The sequence below is a fragment of the Meleagris gallopavo genome, chromosome 8, assembly GCF_905368555.1.
Source record: "Meleagris gallopavo chromosome 8, MGAL_WU_HG_1.1, whole genome shotgun sequence".
NCBI classification, from domain to species: Eukaryota; Metazoa; Chordata; class Aves; order Galliformes; family Phasianidae; genus Meleagris; species Meleagris gallopavo.
In genome coordinates, this window is record NC_139411.1 from 10,932,655 (window position 1) to 10,941,176 (window position 8,522).

At 46.4% G+C, this 8,522-nt stretch overlaps 1 long non-coding RNA gene across 1 annotated transcript; it reads right to left on the bottom strand.

The window, feature by feature from the left end:
• Nucleotides 1–1,871: 1,871 nt before the first annotated feature.
• On the bottom strand, nt 1,872–8,280 carry LOC146543856 (uncharacterized). The gene is made up of 3 exons (XR_014884742.1): nt 4,399–8,280; nt 3,868–4,059; nt 1,872–3,044 (listed from the first exon to the last, which is right to left on the bottom strand). It is a non-coding gene; the product is annotated as an uncharacterized LOC146543856 (long non-coding RNA).
• Nucleotides 8,281–8,522: the final 242 nt, after the last annotated feature.

The window sequence follows — 8,522 nt, forward strand, 5'->3', positions numbered from 1 at the left end:
AGTTTACCTCCATTAAGGCAAAGTTTGTCGAAGAAATCATTTTCTGCAAATCATTCACACAGCATTAGTCATGGCTGTCCCTTCCACCAAGCTTCGCAGAGACAGCTCCAATAATTTTTATTATTTTCCATCACCTTCCCTCACACCCTCATCTATCTCGACCAAGCAAACCTGCAACTTTATCTCATCTTCTGCAAGACAGAGCAGCTCATCCTGACCAAGAGGAATGGTTTCAGATATTATTTTCATCTCTTTTCTTTGCAGAAAACCTAAATGCCACTTCTAGCAAAGCCTGGGTCTGGCCAACATGGAATAATGGGCACAAGGATGGGGCTGGAAGGTCAAACCTTACTGATTATATTTAACTCCGTTCCTTTTAATCATGTACCTACAGACAGCACTTTCCTTTGGCTGTGCTCCAACCAGCCAAACTGCCTATGGGCATCTCCTGCCTACGCACTTCTTCCAGCCACGTGCAAAGCAGAGCACTAAGAAAAGGTGCATGTCACAGAATGGCACAGAATGGACTTCAACGATCATTGCATTCCAACTTCCTGCTGTGGGTAGGGTTGCCAACCACTAGATCAAGAAGCAGGGCTAGATCCAGCCTGGATTTGAATGCTTCTGGGGATGGGCTATAAGGGTAAAGATGATACGATAAAGATGCTCCTAACAGTAACATTAGGGACACTCACCTCTGCACAGTTCTGGGTCCATGAGCACATGCTTTCTTAGGTTACACATTAGGACAGAAAGTAGTTTTAAGGAACTTCTCTAGGCAAGAGAGAACCATCCTCGACATCTGGTTTTTATTTACTTCTAATTTTTTTTTTTTTTTTCCCAAAACTCAGCACAATTTTAGAAGCTCTGCACATTTGTATCTGGCTGGAAAACTGTTTCTGAGCCATCTCCACTGCATATTTTCTTCTGACATAAACATGAATTAAGGTTATGGTCAAGTGTGATCTTCCCAGCAAAAAGCGTAGGTTCCATCAATGCGACCCATTAAAGCAGTCTTAAATACCTGCTGATGGTTTGTTATTGCAAGTTACTTTCCTTCCCGATGGAGAAATTATTCAATAAATTGGAGGTGAAAAAAAAGGTCTCCAGGAAGGCAGCGCCTGTGCATCACATCAGTAAGACGGGACAACGCAAAGGACAGGCTGGACAGGTTGCCAGAGGAGCGTCCATTTACTCAAGCCTGCTGAATGAATTAAAATGCCCTTCCTGAAGGGCATGTCGGCTGAAGGAAAAACCTTAATTAGCACAAGTGGGAAGGAGCAAGGGCATCCTTATCCCATGCAGCAGCAGATCATGCTGTGTGAAATATGAGAGCACACAGATTAAATATTACATCTGCCTGAGGATGCTCAGGAGCCTAAGAAAGGCAAGGGCTCACAGCTGCAGTGCTTCCCCCATCTCCTCTTGGGTGTCCACGCTGCAGCCTTCATTGCACTTTATCCGGGAGCTTATGGGATCGCCCACAGCAGTTTTATGGAATGATGCAAGTTTTTCATCTCACACTATATGATCCAATTAAAAAAAAGAAAAGCTTTCTGGAGCAAGATAAGTTTGTACTATGAGAAGAAAAGCTGATTAAATACCATACTGATGGAAGAGAGCATGTACACAAACAGCTCTATTCCCCGCACACAGTACCATGCTGAAGATACATCCAAGAGGCAAGGGGAGGCAGCTGGGCCTGAGCCCCACTGGTTACCACCCTGCACACAGTCCCAAAGGCTGATTCAGAGCTGCAGAACAGAATAGGGTCCTACAACAGCTCCTGAGGGTACCTCTGTTGCTAGGTATAGTAGGGCTTCAGGGAACCACATCGTGGTCATCGAGAGTTGGTTGGGCAGCTTGTGCTGCAAGGTGAGACGGTGCACGCCTTCCATCCTGGAAACACACCGCATTGACAAAGCATGAAATATTAAAAGGCAAGGGAAACAGTATTCCCTTTGATTTGCAAAGGCTGGGAGAGGGTCATTGACCACGTGGACGAGGTCAGGCAGAGCTTGCAACATCAGATGGAGGGGTTTCTGTCAGAGCCCCATGAGCTCCTGCTTGCAGGGCTCTGCATGGCATCCATCTCAAGGCTGTGCAATGGAAGAGCCCTTGGAATGTGACAGTGATGCTCCCCTTGCACAGGGCCTACAGTGAGCCCAACACAGGCTCAGGCTCCAGCACGGAAGGCAGCCCTGCACATCACACTCTCGTTCCCACCCATCACCCACAAGGCAATGGGAAAGCCCACCTTTTTCCCCACGTAAAGGTTCCATTTGAGTCAGCTTCTTTATAACTTCCCTCCAATTTTGTGCGTTCTTCATGTATCTCATTAATTAATGATTCAGATCGTTAACAATTTTGGAGCAGATATTTTCTTCCCATCTATAAAGCGGCTGTGCCAATTTTTAGCCCGAATTTTAAACAACACATATATTTAAGCTTTCTGCCTAGAAAACAGCTTGGAGACCAAAGATTGCACTGTCTCTTCACAAGGCAATTATTCAGAGTGCTATCAGCAAATCTGAATGCACCTTCATCTGCGAGAAGGCTTTCTCCCTGCCTTGCCACACAGTCCACCCACCTAGAGATACAGCAGGACTACAATCGATACATGTTAATTAAGCCATAGCCCACTCCAATTAAAATTATAGGATCTGAAGGACAGACATTTATTTTTGTCAGTAAATTAATTTAAGCGTCCATTAATTTTAAGTTTAAATTCCTAAATTATATATCACTTTAATGATAAATAATTTGTCTCATTACGGAGCAAACATATGGAACAGAAAGATAAAATGGAAGAGACTTGGGCGCAGTAAGTGTTCTCCAGCACTTCCTTCTTCCTTAGCCCCTTCTCTGTCAGCAAAATGGGCTCTTTGGAAAATTTGGCTGGTGAGCACGGCGTTGAAATAAGAACAGTGATTCCTTGAGCATCTCACCTCCTTCTCTGCTGGGAACAGGAAAGCTTAGCTGCGAAATCTCGGCTTTTTACAATAGCTGGAACTTTGCGCACACTACTGAAATAAACACTTTTTCTGCAGAAATAAAAATATTACCATGTTAATAGCTTTTTTTTTTTTTTCCTTTGTTGTTACTATTATTTATAGAGAGTGAGGCAGTTTTATTCTTTATATACAGTGTTTGACAGTTTCATTGTTTCTGTGCGCATCCCAGGTAGTGAGCACGGAGTTTGGAAAGCAAGGGTCACGTAGTGCCCTGTGTTAAGCCTGGCAGTTGGTTAAATGCAGAGCGAAGCACTGTTGGAAACTTCTTTTCCAAAAAGATAACCCAAGTTGGCACAAGCACAGGTTTTTGCCCTTAGCACCTTCATAGAATCATTGAGGTTGGAAAGACCACTAAGATCATCTAGACTAACCATCAACCCATCCCCCATCACGGGCAGTCCATTGGGACACTCACCCATCAGCACCCCTCACAGGCCTGCAGAACCAAGCAAGCGCTTCATGCCTGAGTGCCATCCCAAAGCCCTTTCCTCCTGCATGAAGCAGAACACACTGTGTTGGGCACCCTAAGACATCTGTCCCTGGGGAGCTCAAGGCCTGCAGTGCAATTAGAGCACTGCATGGTTAGGGCATCAAACCAGCTATAAACTTCTGGGAAATGAGGAGTGTCATCCTCCTGCAACACCAAAATCAATCACATCACTCTCCCAGGATCCCTTCCCTTCCCACCCTCTGCTGGAGTGGAAGGGGTTCCCCGTGCCAGCAGCAGCTCAGCATTTGGTGCTCCCAGGGGTGGGTGCAGAAGCCAGCAGCAGGTAACACAGTGTTCTGAGCAGGTGGAGAGGCAGAGCAGCAGCTTGCAACACTTCTTCCAAAGGAAACGTGCAGCACTTACATAACAAGGCTCAGTCCAAAAGGGGATGGGGTAGCACAAGAGAACTATGCAAAGCAGGACCAGCAATCTTCTGTTTCCTTAACTACTGCAGACGTCTGAGCTTTTACAAAAAGCCTTTCCCCCAAATATCCATCAGTTCATCTATCCAGCGGTGCAGCTGAGCTCCCATATTTATGGCATCGGTGCTTGTTGCTATAGAGATAATTAATTAACACAACATAATAAATTCAGCAATTTTATTACTTTGCAGGTTAGCATAGAACTGGAAGTAGATTGGGGCAGGTAAAAAAAACTGGCTTATAAAAAGTAATGTCTTTAATGATCCTCAAGCATTGAGCAAGACAGCTGGGCCTGGAAATCATTCCTACAGTACACGAAATGCTCTGCATTTGGTGTAATCACAGCCATTAGGAGCCCAGAGGAAAATTAGAAAAATAGCAATAAAGATGAACCAAGTCTCAGCCAAACAACTGGAGGTGTGGGGACTGAGGGGGGAGTTTCCTGAGCAAGGCATGAAGTCGGACTACAAACCTTCACCTCTCACATGCAGATGCCAGCATAACACCCACAACGGGAAGGACAGCAGCAGAAAAATGACTCCCAGTGATGGACACAGCTCCAGCCAGGAACCGGGCCAAACAAGAACAAGAAGGATGCTGTTGAGCAAGCAAGTCGGTGCCACACTTGCAGTTTGATCTCACTCCACTCTTTCTGTTAATTGAGAAAATTGAAATCAATCTCCTTTCCAACAGGGGCCCTTGTTTTATTACTTGTCCTGTGCTAATTAGAATCTTTTTATATTCTTTTTGGTTCAGGGTCTGTGCCTTCTGAGGTTAGAAAAGAGAGCGGCACAGCTGAAACTGGGTTGCTTAACCCTCAGGATGCGACCATTTGTTGCTCTGCATGCAGTGAAGCAAAGGGGAAAATGCTCCAACAGAGAAGCCACATGCAGAAAAGATGAGCAAAAGACTGTTTGGGGACAAAGGTGACACCATGCAGTGCTGCTCGCCTTACATAACTGTGACAGCTTTGTCATGTTGTCAGGTGCTGATGACATCTGCACTTCTCAGAGCAGTGCCCAGTGAAAAGCAGCCCAACTACACACACAAAACCAGGGGCGTTGCATAGAAAAATCAGAGGGCCGGAATGTTGCCGCCCAATTCCTAAGCTGCCCCTGCAATAAGTTATTGCTATAAAAGCACAGCAAAGCGTGCAGCTTTTATCCTGCATTCATGTAAACACACGAGGAAGACTAGAACAAAAAACATCCAAGTCTCAAATGCCTTAAGATATGTTTGGAGACTTCAGCATCAGCTCCAAATTCTTTAGAGGCTCAGCTACTTTCAATAGGGTAAATTGCGTGGTATCATTAGCATCGCGAGCTCATTGCACACCATCTGCAGGCAAAGAGAGTTTTGCTATTCCCCAGTCAGAGCTGCTTGCTGGCAGGCTGCTGCCGCGACCTGTTGCTGCACTTCTCCATGTTTGTCTGCAGCATGCTCCCCAAGGAGACTGGTCTGCAGCTAAACAGAAAGAGAGGGGCTATGAGACAATCTGACCAGCAACACCCAAGTCACCCAAAGATTTACTTGATACACACACACACATGCCAAAAAAGAGAAAACACCAAAACACCCTGAAACTACTATCAATCAGATGCTGCTGCATGGGTTTGTAACAGTGACAAAGAGAGAAGACATCTTCCCCAAACCCAGACAACCCAACCCAGATTGCAGAGACAAGAAATCATCTATGATGAGAGCAACAATGGGCAATTTAGCTTGATTATATCCTTGCAGATCTTCCTATTTTTAACATTTTTGAATGCAAACTGTGGTGTTGGTTTTATTTTTCCTGTGCATCCACTCTGACAACCAAAAGTTGTCATTAGCTCCTGATTAAAAGAGGCTTTAAATAAAGAGAGGAAACAAGTCCAAACAAAGAGTGCTGCTGCATCCCTGTCCTGCTGCATCAGCCTGCCTGCTGCAAATGTCAGCTTTATTTACTCTTTGCAGTCCACTAAGCTCTTCTCTTGTAGAAGAGGTGAAATTGGGAATATTGGGCCAGACGGGAGAAGAGAAAAACAGAGAAGAAAAGAGGAGGTAAATAAAAAAGCAGCCCTGGTCCTGCGTGGATGCTGATCCTGGTCCTTCACACCAACGTGCATGCAAGTTTGCACATAGATGCAGCAAGCAAATTAAGTAAGCTTCACTAGTGAGAGTCTGACCTTTTCCATCTTCCCCCCAGCAGCAAGCAAGCTCCGGGAGAGACCAAAAAGAGGGTTGGAAATAGCAAAGATAATAAAGTCAGTCATTGGAAGAATAGAAGACAGAAGGAAAAAGACAGGCAGGCAAAAGGAGGACTTCAGGAAAACCTGAAATATTGCAAGTCATCCTTCTATTTTCTGGAGGCACAATCCATCCCAGTGAAATACAGGCAGCAGGATGTGCCCAGGTGAGGCCAGGAGCCCTGTTTTGATGCTGAGAGAAGGAGTCTGCTCTGTTTTCTCCATCAATCTGCTCCTTTTGGCACATGTCTTCTGCATGCTTTTTGGCAGAACAGAACTCCCCTCTAGCAAGGTACAGCCAGACACCAAATGAGATTACTGGGAATTTTCCTCCTTCAGTATCACCCATCCCCATCACTCCAAGCCACAGGATCCTCACCACTGTGATGCTGAGCCACAGCCTTCAGGGTACACTAGTGAAGCCAAGCTGGACAACCACGAGCACAGCTCATTTAGCCCTTGCTTCGTCAGCCTGAATGGGCACCTTCAGAATTGATAGGATGTGAGGATGGGACTCAACACTTCTGCATCCTCCATGAGCAGGCAAAGGTGCTGCTCAGAGGAACTCAGCAAACCCAGCCACCGTGCCACCCTGCACCACCCTCAGAGGTCTTTCCATCCCAAACATCTTTCCTGCAGCCTGGAAGCTCAGGGATAGGAAGGGCAGCCAAAGGCAGCCCCGCTTTCGCCTGCTCCTCCCACATTCAGCTCCTTATGGCACAACGGGGAGCTGAAAAAGTTAACTCCAATACTCACAAAGCGATGCCATTCAATTCCACCTTTTAAATGCGACAATTAACTCTACCACGGTTTCCTTTGCTGTAACCGCTTATGTTTCCATGCCACCAAGGCCAAGAAAATGCTGTCTCCCTCTGTACCACGCATACTTGGCTTCCACTCCCATGCGTGCTCTGGCTGGCATCACATTAGCAGAGCAGAAAGAGCTTTTCCTGCAGAAACCTGCTACCACATGAATGTTTTTTACAGCTCTGGCTGCCCCTTGTTCAATCTGTGCCCCAGCACTCTGGTGCTCAAGTAGAAGAGGAGAAACTAAGCTGTTTCCCCTGTCAAATCCTACACTTAGATTCAGTAAGGCTAAACTACAAAACAGAGAAAGAATGTAAAGCAAAGCAAAGGGAGTGGGGTACAACCAGAACCAGATGTTCGCAGGCAGCTGGCAACCCTGCTTCTCCCAAGATGCTGATGAGCACAAACTGCAGCTTGACAGACAGACCCTCATTGGCCGCCCTCTTCCTGCTAGCAAAATTCAGCTCGGCTCTGCTGGATTTAATCATTTTCTCCCTTTAAATAACAAAAAGTAGAGGGAGGAGAGGAAACGGATTTATTCATGTCACTAACTGTCAGAAAAAAAATGTTTACTGCATTAAAATAACCTGAGCTCCTGAATAGTGGGGGGGGGGGGAAAAAGAAAAAAAAAAAAGGAGGGAACACCCAGGGGAGAGGGAGCTGGGAGAACATCTGTTCTGCACACACAAGGGATGGACCTGCCCAGGTAGACATCAGGATGGGACACACGTGAGGTCTCCCAGCAGATATCCAGGAGAAAATGGAGCGAAAACAACACAGCAGGGAAGGATTGGCATGGTTGTTTGAGCTGAGCTGTTTTTGGGCACAGCTGAGAACATACTTTTGTCAAGCAGAGCCTTGTGGGATCCATGCTCCAGCACTAGCTCAACAGTTTGCACAGCAAGTCCTTGGTGGCTGCCTGCAGAGGTGCTGCTCCTGCAGAGAGGTTGGGGATGTGGGAAGCCCTATAAGCAACCACAAAAATGTAATGCATCAGGAAAAACAAAGACTCCGGAGCATTGCTGAAATACATCTCTAGCTTCGTCACTCCTCGCAATGGGGCATCCAAAGGGCCTGCAGTACAAATATTTAAGCAAATTGGCAGAAGTCCATCAAGGGCTATTAAACAAGAAGTTACAGACTAACTTCCAGCTCAGGAAGCCCTGAAGCTGCAAAATGTCCCAGACTGGAAAGGAGTGAGAGAGTGGCACCTCTCATGCTGGTGCCTCTACAGCTGGAATCTTGTACAGACCTACTTTGTCAGTGTTTTGAGCACATCTCCAATCCCGTGCAGCACCCCTCCCTTTCTCTTCCTCTTCCTCTCCCCCGCCCCCCCCACCTCCCACCCCTCTCTCCCCATGCTTAGCTGCTATTTTTCAGACTGGGAGACACTCTGCTGGTGGGATCTAACAGCACAGCCAAGGCACAGCAGGAGCCAAAACAGCAACTAGCATCTTGTTTGAGGTTTGGAGGCAATAGCCACCTGTAGGCAGCAGCCAGCAGGAGAAGGAGCCACCAGGAGAGCCACCAGACTTGATTTCTTGGCTGTCCTTTTGTACCC